The sequence below is a fragment of the Zosterops lateralis genome (assembly GCF_965231275.1).
Source record: "Zosterops lateralis genome assembly, chromosome: 3".
In the NCBI taxonomy this organism is placed as follows: domain Eukaryota; kingdom Metazoa; phylum Chordata; class Aves; order Passeriformes; family Zosteropidae; genus Zosterops; species Zosterops lateralis.
Window position 1 is genome coordinate 91,309,122 of NC_139764.1, and position 19,123 is coordinate 91,328,244.

Genomic DNA, 19,123 nt, shown 5'->3' on the forward strand with positions numbered 1-19,123 from the left:
GAAACGTGTTCATGCTCTTGCAACCTGTTTTTACACTGCTGTAAACCTCCCCATGCCTGTGTTTTTCAAGTCATGAAACTGTTTAGTAGGCTGTAGTTCACTTTGAGAAAGTACAGGCAAGGAGGGCTGTTCAGTAAAAAGATTTTGTTGAAATTCAGACCTTACAAATCCCTGCTTATACTTTAAAAAGGGAAACAACTGACTTAAAAATGCCTATTTAAATATTTTGCTGCTTCTGTAAGTGTGCAAAGAGCTTTTCAAAGCATTCTTCTTCAGAGTAATTAGGAGGAGAAGGAGGTACCATTTAAACTATTCTTATTTTTGACACAGTATGTAGATAACCCTCCTGTTTGTAAAAATCAAGCTTTCTGAATTGTATTTACTTGAGCCTATGGTGCTTTAGTGATCTCTTCTTGACATAAGCATCCAAGTTTAGGAGTCAGACAATATCTAATTTTATACTTGTGCTCAAGTAAGTATGGTAGTACACATATCTGCTTAATGGCAGCTTCCTAATAATGCAACAATAGATATGAGTTCAGTTGGCAGCCACCCCCTGCCACAGTGCCACCTACACATTGCCAGAATTCAAAGCTGAAATTTTAGATTTATATTATGAGTCCTATAAAGTCATTAAGAAAAACTTCTTCCTGTCAGTGACAAGATGCTTTCAGAGCACTTTTTTCCCAGCCAACAAATGATCTTGATTAGAATCTTGGTACCATATTAATATTTCAGCCCAGTGATAATTTTGCCTACTTGTGATAGGGAGGAAGTAAAAATGTGAAGCTATTAGAGTTGCAGCTAATGAAACTCAAATTTCTTCTCAGTCACTTTAACTCTTTTGATCCTGTTAATGGTTATAACTTCTCCATGAATACGTTTCTGTGCCTTGGAAGTTAAGAGTTAAAATACTTCAGTATTGAAGTGTTATACAAGAAGAGTTGCATGCAGAAAGCTTTTAAACATTACACTATTAATTGAAGAAAAATTCCCTAAATGTAACATTTTAGTGTTTATGTGATTTAGCAAATTAATATTTCCACTATTTGAAAAAAAACTTCTGGTCTTTTTTTTTTTTTACTTAAAGCTGCGGCTCTCTAAACCAAACTTCATTAAATGTCTGAAAATTAACCTGTCAGGTAGGTGAGAAGTAGCTTGATATTCTTGCTTTAAATGTTCAAAAACTGTGCTGCTCAGAAACTGTTTTGACAAGTGTTAGGAATTTCCCTATGAGTGCATTGTTGTGTTGTTTAGAAACCTCACAACATATTTTTTTTTTTCAAGTTTAATTTTTTCTACAGCAATGAAGGGAAAGGGTTTCAAACAACTATTGCATCCTCTATACAAATCTTAAAAATCACTAGAACTTAAATAGGGGAAGGAGTGCGTGTTATTGTGTAATAAAAAAAGCTCTGCCTACTTCTTTATACCTGTGCAATGGGACTCATAAAATTTTGATGTTAAATATTGAGCAGTTACTGGGCTGCACTGGAACCCTGTTGGCTTGACTTACTCCTGTCCAATCACATTTTGAGGCAGAAAAATTATGAGAATTTGCTAAAACTTAGAGCCTCAGGAACCTCCATTATAATATACCCATCATGGATAGAACTTGATTTTTTAGGCCAGCTTCATGAAACTTGTTTATGTGCTAAAGAAGAGCAAGAGAAATTAGTAATGTAATGAAAAGTTAGTCCTGGATTGCTGATAGTGATAATATCTTTCCAGTCATTCTCCACTTGCAAGTAATGTAATTTTGAAATAATAGTTTAAGGTTAAAATTTGTTCTTTCCCTGATATGAAGTACTTTCACCTGACCAGGTTCAAACTGGGATGCTAACTGTGTGATATTTGCAGCAAGATAATAACATGTTATTATCGATGCCATTTATTTCAAGGCTGAGTAAATGGCAAATATAATATGACAGGAAAAATCAAAATGAAATTACAGTGTATCAACTCATATTAATGCTCACTCCAGTTAAGTCAAAATAATTTTTTTGATGCAGATTTGGAGGATCAGAATACTTTCTTAGAGTCTACATCCACCTCTGAGATGAGAATCTTTTCCCTTGTAAGTGCAGACTGACATTCTTCCTTCACTAGCTCAAAAATAACCTAGCAGCTGCACAGGAGTTGGAACCTTCTAATTAGCTCTAAGAAGCCTGAAGGAAGGACATAGGAGATTTTGAGAAGAAAAATAAAGTCAATTGGAGCAATAGATTTTCTGAGTTTTGGGCATCTAAAATTAATTTTAGTTCTAATAATGTTAGTGGGCATGTTGCCATCCTCTTCACTTGAAATGGCATATGGTCCTCCATGAGGCGCCAATTGGGAGGCTATTATAAGCAGTCTGGTAACTAGAATCAGTGTAGATTCTTTACCACTAATGGCTGATTCTCAGCTGGACAGTGAAAGATAAAGTGAGTGATAAATGTTGATGGAAAAAAAAAGAGATAATTTTAAAAGAAGTGTTTAAGAGTTGACTACGGCACCTTTATAGACGTTAGGGATTATTGTGTACTAAATTATCCCTTAAGAGAGGCTTAAAGCTCAAGTATTTCAGTCATGTTAAAAAAATAATAATAATAATAAAAAAATCCATGACTTTACATCTTTTGAAAAAAATTATGCCTAACTGTTGACTGTGTGTGGTTGACTCTGTAACAATATCCTTGGGTTTTTCAACAAAAGCCAGTCTTTTGAATGATCTGCTCTTCTGTCTAGAACCGGTTGTTTACTTAAACCATAATGTTTTCAAAGCAGGAAACATGCAAAATGAAAACTATGCACTGATGTATTAAAGTGAAGTTTGTTTTTTTCAAAATAAATAAAATGGAAGGACTGACAAGATGAATACCATACTGTAAGCAGAAAGCTGTGACAACCTTTACAAGTTTCTACTGAGTGAAGAAAAAAAATCTCATTAGAGTACTGTAAAATTCTCCTGGAGCTCCATGTCTCTATATTATTTAAGATCTGTGTCTGACTCTGTTAGTGGCCATTTTTTTGAAAGATTCTGTTTTATATAGAGCAAAATATATAAGCTCATTTGTCTGTATCAACATTCCTTCTTACATTCATATTTTAATGTATTAAAATATATTTTTTTATTCTACTCTGCAATTTTATATACTTGCCTCCTTCATCATTAGATTAATACTGCATTAATAAATATGACAGGAGATTTGTAATAAATACCAACCAGTTATATGTACCTGTGTTTCATTTTGTGAGTGAATCATATCCTTTTCCTGCAAATTCAAAAAAATGCCAGATTTTGGGAAATCAAAAAAAAATGGACATATTTAAGCTTTTCTCTAACTATTCACTCTGAGTATTTTCTATATTGTTCTATCTAGGTAACTGCTTTCATTTTAGAAAAATGGTTGCAATATGCCCCTCCCCAAAATACCTTTTCTGTTTGTACTTAAAACACAGCTATGCATGAATTGTCCCTGTCACAGTACACCACTGTCCAGGTCACAGAATCATTTAGGTTGGAAAAGACCTCCAAAATCATCAAGTCTAAACTTTGACATCCACCTTGTCAATAAGACTATAGCACTAAGTACCACATCCTGACCATTTCTGAACCCTTTCTGGGATGGTCACTCCACCACTTCTCTGGGCAGTCCATTCCAATGCTTCTGTATGTTAATCAGTCAATTTCAAATTACTAACAGGAAGAGATCCTATCCAGTAGACAGGAGAATCAAACTAGAAAATACTTCAAAAACTTCTGCTGAGACTAGGGAAAAGAAAGGATCCATATTTATCCTGCTTTAAACTCTGACCTGTATTCCTCATTTCTTCCAGCCTGAACTTCTGGTTAGCTGACCATTGGGCTGGGGTGGTATTGGAAAAAAATCTGACCTTCTTATGAAACATACCTGAGTGCCAATTGTGTTGGGGAGGGATGCTTGGATGAATTTGAAGATTTTTAAAAAATGGTGATAAAACCCTAAGAAAAGAGAATTTTTATGGCACTGCAAAGGTTATGATGAATATATTCTTATGTGGAATTTCAGCAGTTTTGGCATGGCAGATACTGCAAATTCAAGGAAATTTTGTTGTTCTAAATAAGAACTATGGGTTTTTATTTTGATGTCTTAATTATCTATAAAATAATTCTGTTAAGAAGCTATTGTATTTATCAAGAATGATTTGAGAACACAAATTTAGCAACAGTGGAGAAGACAGAGCTTCTCATGCAAGGAGTAAAACCTTACTTTTGCAGTATTTATGAAATAGAATGCTTCACATGTTCTTGAAAGGTATTTTGTATGATAAATATGTTAGAATCAGCTCAGCATTTTCCTTCTATTCTACTTGATTATTAATTGGAATAATCTTTGATTCACAAAACTGTCCTACAAAAATTATTTTCTGCTAAATCTTGAGCACAACATCATTCCAACGCTCAAGGACCTGGTTTAGCTCATGCTGTCATCAGATGATGCTTTGAAAGACAGCTTGACCTACAGGTTTTCCACAGTAGTATCAGACATATCTGTGGCTTGTGTGGGTCTGGTCAATTCAGGGAGTGTGCTTTTACTGATCTCAGTTGGTATTATGTCACAGATCTGATTGTTTTGCGGACCCAGAGTCTTTGCAAATGTTTTCAGAACCTTAATGTTATCTCCCATTCTCAGGAAATTGCTTGCACACAGTAAGACTTTTACTCTTCATCCATAACTTGATTTGGCTAAGGAAGTATCCTTACAGCTTGTTCTTATGTATGCTTTAGACCATTCAGTGACACTACTTATTGGACACAGTAAATATCAATGTGATCAATTTATGCATGAGCCATTTTATGAACAAAAAGCATGGCTCTGCTTAATAAAATCAAATGTGCTGCCTGGTCTGATGCATTGCCTTCTTAGGCAACTTTGGGGTGTGTTGTTGTGTCCCTTCCTCGCCTCTCAATAAGAAATATATCTTCTGTCCAGGTACTCTTCTATTTAGCTCAGTATTAACCCATACAACAATTCCATCATTGTGCAGGAATGTAAAAATGCTCTAAAAGAGAAATAGATTATTTTTTCTATTCAGTTGGAAGGTTACACAAACAAATGTGATCCTGTCTTAGTTTTGGGAGCTAAACTGACCTTTCAAGTACTTAACTTTAAGCATAAGCTACCTAAGCACTATACTACAAATGAAGATGTCTAATGGACAACAGTGACATCTATTAAGAAAGATCTTTTGACTGTGGATAAATGTTCAACAGAGACGAAAAGGCAGTGTCCTGTGGGAATGCCAAAGTTGCTGAGACCAAATAAAAGCTTTCTGTGTGCAACTGATGCTTGGGAAACTGTTGTTACACACAGGCTCTACTCCCAAGACCTTTCTTTTTTTGGATCTTGATCTAAAACTCCTTTGTTCATGATATAAATGAACATATATATAAATAGAAAGGTTGCAGTTTGTATGTACGTGGGGAGGGGGGGATGTTGTTTTTTATGGTCCTTTCATTGGTTAATATTGGACATGATATATAAACCATGAAGGGATTCTACCTAAAGGAATAATGTGACAAGAATATTCCACATATCCACACTCAGAAAAGCTCTTTCTCTTTCCAGGAAAGAGTATGATATTTTACAGCAATGTAAGCAAAAAGCAGCTTTTAAAAAGGACAAGTATTATGCAATACTTGGGACAGTTCTATGAAGTAATATGTAATAGATATTGGTTCTTCACAAAGTTAAATATTATGGCTAATCTCTAAGGTTTTCACAGTCAAGGGTTGTAACAAATAAGATTTTTTAAATCATTTTGTTATTGGGGAGACTAAGCTTGATACAGCTGTGTGGTCAGTCCCGAGTAGCCACTCTGCTGCTCCTCTCTTCTCCCCACAAGCTGCAGTCCTCCAGGGTAAGCCTGCTCCTGCATGAGCTCTCCTCAACCTGCAGTTCCTTTGGGAAACATCTGCTTGTTCCAGCAGAGAGGCTGTCCATGGATTGCAGTGTTGGTGTCTGCTCTGTTGTTATCCTTGTGATCCCCTCCTCAGGTTACAGGGGGATCTCTGCTCCTTGTGCACGCCTTCCCTTTCCTCTGTTTCTCCCTTGTTCCCACACTTCTTTCCCCCACACTCCTCACCACTGTTTCCACGTTCTGCCGTTCTTTACCTATATTTCCCTGTGGTGCCCCTCCTCCGGCTGTGGCTCAGCCGTGCCCTGTGGTGGGCGGTTGGATCCGGCTGGAACCGGCTGGAACCAGCTCTGTCTGGTTGGATCTGGCTGTGTCCGGCTGGAACCAGCTGTATCCAGCTGGAACCGGCTGTGTCCGGCTGAGGCAGCCCCGGCCTCCCCTCGCAGAGCCCCTGCAGTTCCCGCTGCCGTAGCATTGGCACCTCCTACAAAGGTTATGGTTTAATGAACTTCATGGGCTGCAAATTCAACCTTAACGATTTCAGAAGTGAAAGCAGTCTCTTTTGGAGTAAGTCAAACAGTTGGTCAAAGTAATTCCTTCCCCTAAAGGGTATGGTTATGTTCAGTGAAGAATTAGCGCAGAGAAACCCAGTTGCCTGAGAGGTAAAGGAGAGGGAATGGGGTAATCACAGCACCATTTCTCAGTCCTGTCATAAACAACATCTGATGAAGAAAGACATTGCTGTTCTCTGAAACGTTTGTGGCTTTTACTCACTTTAGAAACTTGCTTAGAGGAAAACAAATAACAAAAGCCTGAAACAGAATTGTTTATTTTTGACCACTTGTTTAGCATTTTTTTGGCCCAACATCTACATTAAAGATAGTCCAAATTGGGAAAAGCTGGCTACCAGCTGACTCCCAGGAGCCACAGAGGGAGTGAAGCAGCATCACACACTGACTGGGATCAGAGATTGGTCAGATCTTGACTGACAGATAAAAACAAGTACAGTGTTTACTTTGCTGGTTTGGGTTTTTCTTCTTTTTTACACAGTGGTTTTTATTATTCCAAGTACTTCAAGGAGGCATCATTTATTCAGATAAAAATTAACAAAAATTTTCCTCAGGTTGAATGTAAATTTTAAAATTTTACATGCCTGTTTTCGTTTATAACATTCAGAAATATCCTTCAAAATACAGACTGTGTGAAAAATGTGTTATAGTTGATTTTTCTCTAAATATCACCTACACCACTGTTCTTAAACTGAGGCAATTTTCAGACTGTTGATTCTTTTTTTATTGGCAAAACTTTACTACATTTCTGACATTGAAGCAGTCAATACTTTTGGGGAGTATTTTTGAAAATGAAAAATTTAAAAATATGAATGACTTGAATTTTTCAGGCTTAATTCATTGCTCAAAAAATTCTTGAATTTCATCTTTTATTAACAAGAGTGCGTTGGACTTGGGCTTTGTTTGGTGGGTCACATCCTCAGTGGCATTTTATGAAGATAAAAATACTCCTTGGTGCCATGACCTTCATGTTTTCTCTCACTTTGCAGGGTCTGTTTTAATAGACTGTCACATAAACCTTTGTGCTTTGACATTTTTTATAATGTTGGATAGTGGTTACTTCATCCATTAACACAAATTGTTATTTTTCCACTGGACTGTTAAAATCTTTCTTTTGGTGGACCTTTTGTACTAACACATTCTTCCTTTTTCTTTATTTATATCTTTAGTAGACTTGCATGATGTATTCAACTGATTATTGCTGGATTAGTTTACCTTTTATATTGATAAATCCAGTGTATTTGGAACTCTGAATTCTTTAATGGATTGGTATTTTAAGACATAAAGAAATAATATTTTTCTTACTTGAATGCTAAGGACTACACTGTCTTCCTTTTTTAAAAAATCTAATATATTAGTGTTGTTAAATCTGTTTAGTACCTTTTGAGTTTCTAGATTGTTTGATTAACTATTTCAGCAGGGAATATAATGAAGAGAATCACATGGCAGTGCTAAGGTTTTAGTTGTTTTTGTTAGTGTTGGAGCCTTTAATCCTTACCAAAACATGTATAGTTTTTTTTTTTGTTTGTTTGGTTTTTTGTTTTGTTTTGTTTTTGTTTTTGTTTTTGTTTTTTCCTCTACTCTGACAATGTGGCTGAAAATCAGCAACACCAGTGCTTCAGGTTATTGTCAGCTTGTTTATTTGTCTGAGGAAACTCTTGCTGTCAACTTTAATCCTTGTATAGGTGAATTGCTTTCCTGCAAAGGTCTTAAGAAATCTCGTTTATGTTACTAAACTCATGTTCTGTTTTCCTAAACTGCTTAACTGCACGATAAACTTCAAACACACGATCGGTCTATTGCATTTATTGATTTCTGTGCTTAAACAGAAGCCAAGTGTGGGCACCTCATTGAATCTGATCCTTTGATAGAAATGTTCCTAATGCATAGGAGTAGCTTTATTTGTCAGGGAATTGGCTTCCATATGGAATTATAGATATACGCAGTATTTCTGACAAGTAATAGATATTCCCTTGCCATTTAGAAGGATGCCTCATACTTAAGCCCTTGGTATTTACAAGTTTTTCTTCCTACAGTTTTTATTTCAGACCCACAATCCTTTTGCTATAATGTAAGGATTTTCATCAGAATCAAGTGATTTTGATTGTTCTACATTGGCAAATTCATTAATCTGCAGACACTGCCATGTGTTAGTTATTAGGTAAGGAGCTGCTTTTTAGCATATGTCAAGTGAAAAAAAATATTTAGGATTCATGTTACTTTTTAAAATTCTGAGAACATTAGCAGAAGTAAATCAGAAATTGTAAAGTGAACAACTAACTCAAAGGCCCCAGCACTGAGCAGTCACAGGAAAAAAAAAAGTTTAGACATACAAAATTTTATCCATAAGCTCCTCATGAAATGGGGAATATTAATGTCAACCCAGTGAGGGGACTTTGCCAGTTTATTAGAATCAATAAGAATTCACTCATTCACCCTAATGCAAGCTGGAGCATGTCCTACTTCTCATATCCTGAGTGAACCTCTTTAGCTTAGTGCCTGCAGATATTACAGTCATGGGTTTTGGCAGGAAGAATTTTAATGTTTAATGTTAAAATACTTTATGGAAAATCAGTATAATCGGAAGTGGATAGGGAAAAGTTAACACTTGTAAGAAAACCGATTTTCTGTGGCATGTTACCGTTTATATTTTGGCAGCTGAAAATACAAAATAAATTGTAGTGGATATTTTGCTGTGAGGAAATACAAGTAGAGTAAAGGTGCGTTGCATAGAAGACCAAATCTAGTTCAAGAACAGTTTGTCATTTGGAGAGGAAATTTCAGTTAAAAGTGCATGTTTCTACAGAAAAGAAATTCTTGGTAATTGAAGTAGCTGTCATTAGTTGTCAGTTTTCAAATCTGTTTCTCATTTGTTTACTAGAGACCTCTAAAATAAGGAACAAAACAGGTTTTAAAATGTTCACATGTATATTGAGTCCCAAATTAGTAGACAGTTGTTCCACAAAGCATAAAGTTTCCAGTATTTGAAAAGCATCAATTACACTGTTTTTTTCATTTAAGAAACATTAACTATTGGTGATTAGATTATAAGTCATGAACAACATGATTACTTAATCAGCAGTCTTTATCTTTGATTTTGGGCACACTGTTGGTTTGAGAAGGCATGTAAGAGAAAGCTGAAGGAGTCAGACACTGTTGTTTCAGAGAAATTTAAGTGCCTATTTTTTTAGAAGCAGTTTAACATTTTATAATTGAGCTCAAAAGAAAAGAACAGATTTAATTTGCTGTTTTATATTTATTTAACCCCTTTGCTTTCAAATTTAAATGAGGATTTCTTTTCAATTTTGTCTAAACAAGATTCAATTAAGGGATTTATTTATATACATATGTGTATGTTATTAAAGCAGTGATTCTTTTATTTCAATATATTGTATATTTTTCCTCTGTGTTCTAAGCACTAATCGTAGAACTTTATCTGTGCAACTCCATAAATTAAACAGCTATTATAAAATGGAAAATCTAATACAATAGGCAATTTTTTTCTATGGTGAAAAAAATTAAAAACAATCTTTTGAGTTTTTTTTTTACTCTTGAGTTCAGTGTTACAATGCAGTTGTAGATGTACTTATGAACTGTTCAAAAAAACTTTTTCTATCCATTTTCGATGTTCAATTTCCATGGTTATCTCTTTTAATTTCTGAGTGGATAATGAGACTTAATGTATTCCCATTCAATAGATTGTTACTTATCTTGTATGTTTTCAATGCAATGGAAATGATTAAAGCATTTTAGCCAGTGTGGCCCCTGATAATGTATTCCTGGATTTATGGCCATTTTCATTGCCCATACCTGTAGGTTCATTTCAGATTGCTATTGCTTTTTCTATTTTGAATAGGGAACTGGAACTGAATACAATTGAAGTGCCCAGACACCACTTAGTTGTGAAGTAAAAATATGATATATCTTTTTAATGTGAAAGGAACTCTTAATTCCACCTGTATTAGGTCTTGAACTATCATTTTGTACAGTGATCTGAATTCCTTCGGGTGGCCTAGTGTATTCATAGAGGATGAGAGTTTTGTTACGCTTATTGGAGGAAGGCTAATATCCCGAGGAATATACTGCTGGCTATGCATATTTCTCATGCATATCTGTATTTTGTAAGTGTTCAGTAGAGTAAAAATTGCACATTTTGATGTTTTTGATCAACTTAATAAATTGAAAAAGTTCATAAATTTATCAGTAAGGCCCTTGGAGTCAGATGGCCATTATAAAATTCTGGAAATTATTGTTGATAAGAAAACTATTTATGTGAAAAAAGCTTCATTAATTTGGTACTTTAATGGAGTTATTTCTTCATTTTTTAAGAAGACTTAACCAAGGCAACTGATGTTCCATTAGAAAGTCCCAGAGAAAGATCTAATGTGGAATACTGGCAATGAGGTGTGGAGGTTTTCAAAGAGAATTGAGTATTGTATTTGATTTGTAGTAGAAGATGATAAGTGGAAAATAGCATATATAGAACTACTTTCTGTGAAGTATAAAATGTCTGAAAAATGCAAAAATAATACTCAAAATTTTTTATTCTATAATTTTAATGCAATACATTTTAAAGGAATCCTAAGCAGCTGTATACTTGCTCTATATATTTTTTCACTGTCAAGGTATTTTTTGCTTGTTGATGTCCAATGAGCAGTTGGTCTAAATAACTTTCAGGAGACTACAAATGCATTTTTGCTACTGAGTAGTTTGTGATCACTGGACATTGTTGCAATCTTTTCATGGGCAAAAAACTTGACAAGTTCAGTGGTAAATAGTTGCAAGTGGTAAAAAGATAAAAAACCCCAAAGCCCAGCAAATAAGTAGCAAATAATAAAATTACAAGTAACTTCCAAACAGTTCAGTAAATCTGTGCACTGATTTTCATAGGAACACCTCAGGCTTTTTAATGTTGCTCTTTTAACATTGCTGTAGGATTCTGTACAGGGAGGACACGTGTAGGACACGTACAGGGAAACATGCTAAGGTAGTTACCAAAAGGTTAAAATAGAGGTATCTGAATGACATGCCAACACCATCCTGAAAATCATTGAACCCAGCTATGATTTAAATCTTAATGATTTCTGGTTTGTGGAGATAAATGCATTAGCAATTGTGAGGTGCATTAATATGAAAATTAGTACAAAAAGTACTAGTTAGTACAAAAATCTCACATAAGTTCTTGTGATAAGAATAAGGGCTCTCTCCTAGTAGACTGCAAATGTTTGAAACTGAAATAAGTAGTCTAAATATCAGCCAAATTATGAGCTTAATAAAAATATTTAATTTTTTCTCTGGACAAACTTCACCTTACATTGTCTCATTCCATTTGCAGCCATTTTGCTGCACATGAAGAACTTTTAAATGTATGAAGAAATAGAACAAGTACTATTACTCAGAATATACTTACCTGAGACACTATTAAGTTTCATTTTTCCCTATAAAAGCATGTTAAGAAGAACCCAGAGTTTTTTTTTTTTCTTTTGTTAAATTTTTTCTTTACTGTGAAATTATTATAATTTTGAAAGGACTACAATAACAAATGCTTTAGGTTGAATGGAATACCTTAGATATTCAGTACTACTTTATCTCATTTTCTATTGGAATGATTAGATATATAATGAAACAAATTATTCAATAGGAATTCTTCTGATTTTTCCCTGCATCAAGAAGATGTTAAACACAGATATTGCAAAGTAATTGGATTTACTGAAAAAAAAAGTTTGTTCAGAGGTAGTGGACAATGAGTATAAGATGGAGAGAAACAAGGTATCAGCAGCTTACTTACTTATATTGTTGATCAAAAATGCATGGTGTTGCCAGGAAGTAATTCTATTTTTGCAGTTAAGTACATATGAAATATGTAGTATTTCACTTCTCAGCAGCATTTAAAGAGTTTGCATGTAAATTAGGTGGCTTATTGCCTTTCATGATATTTCTATACTGCCTTTGCTTAACAAAAGTTTTATTAAAAGTAGTAACATGCCATTTAGGTTTCCAGATTGATGGGAAAAGATGGAGTAATGAGGTTTTTTCAACTTGATATTTCCTTTTTTTTTAATTTCTAGTACTCTGAAGCTGCATTTCTTTATAATTGCAACTGTTCAACACATGCAAGCATTCATACACATTCACATATTTTTGATCCATAGATGCCTACTAATATAGTCTACATTTCTTTGTTTTCTCTAATTAGCTTGCTTTCAAGGAGTCTATAATGAGCCTCACTTTCTAAGCCAGCCTACCTTATCAGAGTCTACCTTGTCAGTCATTTAAATAGCTGGAGGCATTTAGCTTGAACCACTTCCTCATCTGTATTGCTGTTTCTTTTCAAGGCATGCTTGGTGGGACAATTTATGGCCTTTTAACAACTCAGTTCTTTGTAATACTTTTATCAATGATCTAAACAATGAGATCAAGGGCACTCTCAGTAAGTTTTGCAGAGGACACTAAGCTGTGTGGGAGTGTTGATCTGAGGAAAAGGAAGGCATTGTAGAGAAATCTGGCCAGGCTGGATCAGTGGGCCAAGACCAACTCTATAAGATTCAGCCAGGCCAAGTGCCAGGTCCTGCCCTTTGGTCCCAATAGCCACATGCAGCTCTACAGTCTGGGAGCAGAAAGGCTGGACACCTGCCCATCAGTAAAGGAGCTGGTGGTTCTGGCCAACAGGTGGCTGATCATGAGCCAGCATGTGCCCAGGTGTCCAAGAAGGCCAGTGACATCCTGGCCTGTGTCAGCAAAGTTTAGCCAGCAGGGCAAAAGCAGTGATCATCCATCCCATTGTACTCAGCACTGATGGGGCTGCTCCTTGTGTAGTTTGCCAAGTTCTGGGCCCCTCACTGGGTGCTGAGGTGTGTCCAGAGAAAGGCAGTGGAGCTGGTCTGCAGCACAAGTCCTATGAGGAGCAGCTGAGGGAGCTGGGGGTGTTTAGACTGGAGGCTGTCTACAACTACCTGAAAAGATGTTGTAGCTAAGTAGAGGGCGGTCACTTCTCCCAAGTAACAAGAAACAGGATGAGAAAACAATCTCATGTTGTACCTGGGAATGTTTAAATTGAGTAGTAGAAAAAATTTCTTCACAGAGGGAGTTGCAAAGCCCTGGAACAAGCTGCCAAGGGAAATGAAGGTATTCAAAAGGCATATAGATGTGGCACTTAGGGACATGGTTTATAGAATCACAGATTCACAGAATCAAGTAGGTTAAAAAAGACCTTTGAGATCATTGAGTGCAAGATATAACCTAAGTGCCATATACAGTCTGTTTTTAAACACCTCCAGGAACAGTACTCCACTACCTTCTTTGGCAGCCCATTCCACTGCCCAATATGTCCTGTGATAAACCTCCCCTGGTGCAGCATAAGACTGTGTCCTCTTGTCCTGGTGCTGGTTGCCTGAGAGAAGAGGCTGACCCCCACCTGGCCACAGCCTCCTTTGAGGCAGCTGTAGAGGGTGATAAGGTCTCCCCTGAACCTCCTTTCCTCCATATTAAACACCCCAGGCTCCCTTGGCTGTTCCTCATAGGACTTGTTTTCTAGACCCTTCACCAGCCTTACTGCCCTTCCCTGGACATGCCCCAGCATCTCTCAGCATCCTCCCTAAATTAGGAGGCCCCGAACAAAACTCAAGGTGTGGCTTTAGTTTAGTAGTAGATTTGGAGGTGTTAGGTTAGTGGTTGGACTTGCTGATCTTTGAGGTCTTTTGCAACCCAAATGATTTTATGATCCTGTGTTCAATATCTGAAATAAGCTTTTGGGCTGTTGTGTAATCACAGAAGGCACCAGTAAGCTACTTAAGTACTAGGAGCTGGTCTGCATCTCCTGGTATATGATGTCCTATCCCTAGCCTGCAGACATTTTCATCTGAGTTAAAGAGATGTATTAAAGTGTTAGCTGTTGCCTTGCATTTACATAGAACATACAACAACTGTATCTGACATCCTTTTACTGTGTTGTATTGCTGGTATTTCTAACCAAAAGCAAAGCTTTGTTTCAGTTCCATGGTAAGTAGATTTGAAGATAGAGATGCATTTGGTGTTGTGTTTTTAGCTGGCTTGATTTTGAGTGCTGAAGGAGGGTTTCTGCTCTCATCCATCTTAGCCTTCCTGATAGAAATCTTTGGAGTCTACCTGCCCCTGAAAATAAAAATAAATAGCTGCTTATAGGCTGTGATAGAGAAAACCTGGCAATTAAGAAATGGTGTAGTAGCTCCCAGTATCAAGTGTCTAATTCAAGAGTTTCGGCTTTGCCTTTTTCTTAGGAGACATAAAAATGACAAGTATGTAGGGAAAACCTCTTCAATCTTGTCTTCTTGTCCTTGGACATAAAATGAGTGAATTTAAAGGTGCACTGTGAAGAGGGAATAATTTATGCACTAATAAAGTTCTGAATTGTTGACTGTCTTAGACTTGCTCTAGGTGGAGATGTGTCATGTGCCTTCTGGCCATAGAAGGCAGAGAGAGCAATATGTTACACAGGAAATTGGTAATAATATGCAGGGGGTTTTAATTCATTACAATATACTGCAGGGTTTATTTAAATCAAGTAAATGGTATTTTCAGTCTAATTACACCAAATCCTAGGCTTTCCTGGTATATAAAATTTTACAGAATCTAATTTTTATGTGCTTCCCTTACATCATGTTGTGAATGTTGTGAACATGCAGCATACTAAGGCTCTAAAGATACTTCTAACATCAAAAGTGAGCAACTATTCATTGGCTTACATATGATTTTCAGGGTTTAGGGCTATTATAGTGGAAGCTCATGAATATTGTAAAGGAGGAAAATCTTGGACTGGACTTTGATATACCTGTTTTGTTTCAGTTTTGAAGTATGTTCACAGGTTAGGACATGTATTAATTTTTTTTTATTTCAGTAATTTGAGTCTCAAATTGCATGTGTCTTCAGGGGTGAAAGAAAAATATTTTTATTCTAAGGTTGGGGCTATTTTTTTAAAGAACATTTCTAAATTATGGTACAGGCCTACAAAAAAATTGCTGAAACCTATTAAAATTCTGGTTTCCAGAAGAGGATATGTTTTTCAGTAAAAACTTTTTAATTTGAACTCTGACCTCCATTAGTCATGTTTTTGATCTGCAGGAAACTGATAATTTTGAATATTTCAATTGAAGTGCACAGTTGAAAAAAATGAGGTTTAAGGATTTGTTGGAGAACTTACATGAAAAAAGTATTAGTTATTGACTTAGCAGATTTTTTTATTAGACCAGTAACTACTGAAAACTGAAATATCAATTTTCTCTCAATATGGTAGTGAAATCTAACTTTTGGTTCAAGGCTATCTCTTTTTTGGAAAGATTATGTTTAATTCTGCTTGTCCAGCCAAAGAAAGATGTTTAGTACTTCATTCTGTTATTTAGTCAGTTGCCTCTGGCCTTACATTTATTTTGAAACTTTACATTCCTGAGAGGCTTGTTTCTTCAGAATTCTAGATAAAGTACTTTTACATCATCTTCCCCAAATTTCTTACTGATACATACAATTTTTTTGTTCTGCAGAAAGTTTAAATGTGTTTAAGTTTTTTTTTTTCTGAAACTAGCTTTAGGAACTGCTTGTACAGTTCAGGAATTGCTGTGTTTTGCTGTACTTTCTACAGACTGGCAGGCAAAATAAAAACTATATAAATGTTGTAACCCATTATTATCATGGGAACTCCCTTGGCACTGAGTGGGGGACTGTTAGTTCTCAGTATTGAAATTATGTGGAAGTTTTACCAAAACACAGGTGATTCCCTAAATTGCGGATCTCCTAGCTATGGTGAAAGAAAGGCCATGCAACCTTCTCTTCCCAGGCAAGTGTTGCCCATTTTCTCTGCACTGGAATTCAGTTAACCTGATTTAAGAGTTTTTTTAAAGATTTGGCTATTTTAGGGTTGGTGGGCAGTTGCTCAGGATGGAGAAGGTCAGGGAGCAGCTATGTGGGGGTGGGGGAGTTGAGAGCCGAGGGTGTCCAAAGCACAGGCTGTGCCCTCAGTGACAAGGGACAGTGCTGCAGCACAAGCTGGGTGAGGAGCACGGAGGGCTGGTACCAACCATCTGCAGCCCCAGCTGAGCTGCCAGCCAGGTACAGGGAATGTGCAGCAGCCACATTAGGAGCAGCCACTGAGGATATTGGAGGCCAGGCTCAAGAGAGGCTGCACTCCAGGTCTAGAGCCCAAGCCCAGGCAACAGGGCTTGTAGAGCCCTTGTCTTGGAGCCCAAGCCTGGTCCAGATCAGACTGGGCACAGGTATACGTGTGCCAGAGTTCAGGCAAGGCTGAGGTGCTGACTGAACAAATGGAAATAGGTAATTTATTAAACAACATACAACTCTTCTGATCACTTTTGCCCAGCCTCAATCACATTTCAGTACAGTGAATGCAAAGAAAATTTTAGGTATGTTTATCTAAACAACTATTTTAGCCATGTTTATCTAAAAATAGAAGTTAAAAATTTCAGCTTCACATATTTTTTCTTTTGTTTTAGACTGTTTCTCACCTTTACAAAATGTGATGACAATAGTATGAGAAACAATATAAGAGGTATTGTGGTGTAGACATGATCCTGTTTGGCAGCAGTAGTCTTCTAAACCAATTCTAATTCTCTTTTAGAGTTGAGTAGCTGTGAAAAGTGTTTCTACCAAGTGCCACTAAAAAAAAAAAAAAAAAAAAAAAAAAAGTTGCTGTTCACCTGTTGCACTTACATGGAAATAATCAATTTATATACAAAACTTCTTATTTTCTAGGTATATATTTCTGTGCATACACCTGTGTTTCTATTTCCAGTGTTTTAATCGAATTTCATATGTAATCTATTTTCTGTAGTGTGCATGTTCAGTATTTTTCAAAACACTTAAAATTATAGAATCAGAGAATTGTTAAGATTGGAAACTACTGTTAATTATTAGACATGACTACAAAATTTTTAAAAAAGAAAACAGACTGTGATTACCATGTGCAAATAAGGTAAAAGAATAATGTAATTAGAAAAATCAAATCCATTTTTTCCATTAGACTGGATGCTTGTCTGTAATACAAGGATAATTAGGTACTGATATAGAAGCTGATTGAGGGAATGCTTACAAACACTGTTCATGAAGCTGAGCTTTTTTTGAAAAACATATGTCTGAAACTCAAAATAAACCTATAAATAACAAAAATCATCCACATAAGGATATTCACTGTATACTTCTCAGAAACCATGCACCACAGATCTTCATTAGACACAGGAGTTCATATGAACACTATATCCTTTCACTTTCAGTTAATGTTGAATATTCTATTTTAATTTTGCTAATTTTGAAGGAGCAAAGAAATTTGTAACCTTAACAGTGTGCAACACTGTGCTTAGTATCACTAAGTGATACTTGTGTACTTGTGATGTACATGCTGATAGTTCTCTGTGCTGTCTTTGTATTCCTTTTTGCTTGTCCTTTTATCACCAAACAAGACCATTTTAACAAAGATATGTGTTTCTGCAAAGTATATATCATGGTCAGAAACTCTGCTTAGGGGAGTTGTTTTTTTGCTTAGTTTGACATTTCACGTAAAGGAAGGACAATTTGGATTTCAGATGTCAGCAGCTCATCTGAAGAAAAGACATTTTTCAGAAGTTGCACTTTATTTTAACACCACTACCTTGTGAAATTATTTGTTTTCAACTTTTTAAGGAAATGATCAGTTGGCGAATCATCATCGAAGAAAAATTTAAAGGTTCTTAGCATTTCATCACCTTTTTTTGATTTCAGCACTCAGTTGAGTAATTTTACATTTCTATACATGTGGTAGTGTCTAGAGATAAAGCCAAGTAATGTTTCTTCATAGCTTTTTTCCCAACATGGCCATTGGAACAAAAGGTGTCAGAGAGCAGTGTCCTGTATCTCAGACTTTGAAGCTTCTACAGTTATTTGCACTGAGAACAGGTGTAACTACAGTGAACTCTGCTCCTGCCTTGCAAAACCCTGAAAAACAAATAGGTAATGAAGCCCAGTGGTAGGAGCAAGTGTTATTGAGCCATGCCCAAATGCAGTTTTTTGTCCTGTTTCAGTGTAGATGTTCCAACTTGGATATTTCTCCTCTCTACATTAGCCTTATGTATTGCACATCATCATTTAATGCCATTGGGCAACTGATCACCTCCTTGTACTGGAGTGAGAGAGAAATGAAGAGAGGAAACTGAAAACTCAGGAGATAAAGAGAGTTTAATGGGTAAAGCAAAAGCTGTGTGCACAAGCAAGACAAAATAAGGAATTAATTTCAGTTCTTCCTATGGGCAGGCACATATTCAGCCATCTCCAGTATGGCAGGGCTCTATCACACACAACAGTTACTGGGGAAGACAAACACCATATCTCTGAATTTCCCTCTGCCTTCTTCCCCCAGATTTTATTGCTGACTATGCATCATGGTATAGAACATCTCTTGGGTCAGTTGGCATCACTTGTCCTGGCTGAGTCCCATCCTAAGTCCTTGTGCACTCCCAGTCCCTCATGGATTTGCAGCATGAGCAACAGAGGCAGCCTTGATTTGATATAAGTGCTGCTCAGCATGAACTGTACCATCCCTGTGTTATCAACACTGTTCTGGCCGTAAATCCAAAACACAGCACCATGTGGGCTGCTTTGAAGAAAATTAGCCATATCTCAGCCAAAACCAGTAGTTTGCACTTATTTATTTTCTT

The 19,123-nt window shown here is 36.2% G+C and overlaps 1 protein-coding gene across 1 annotated transcript in view; it reads left to right on the top strand.

The window, feature by feature from the left end:
* The window catches only part of CSMD1 (CUB and Sushi multiple domains 1), a 1,076,561-nt gene that overhangs the window by 139,649 nt on the left and 917,789 nt on the right, over positions 1 to 19,123 (top strand). The gene's annotated exons all lie outside the window — the stretch shown is intronic.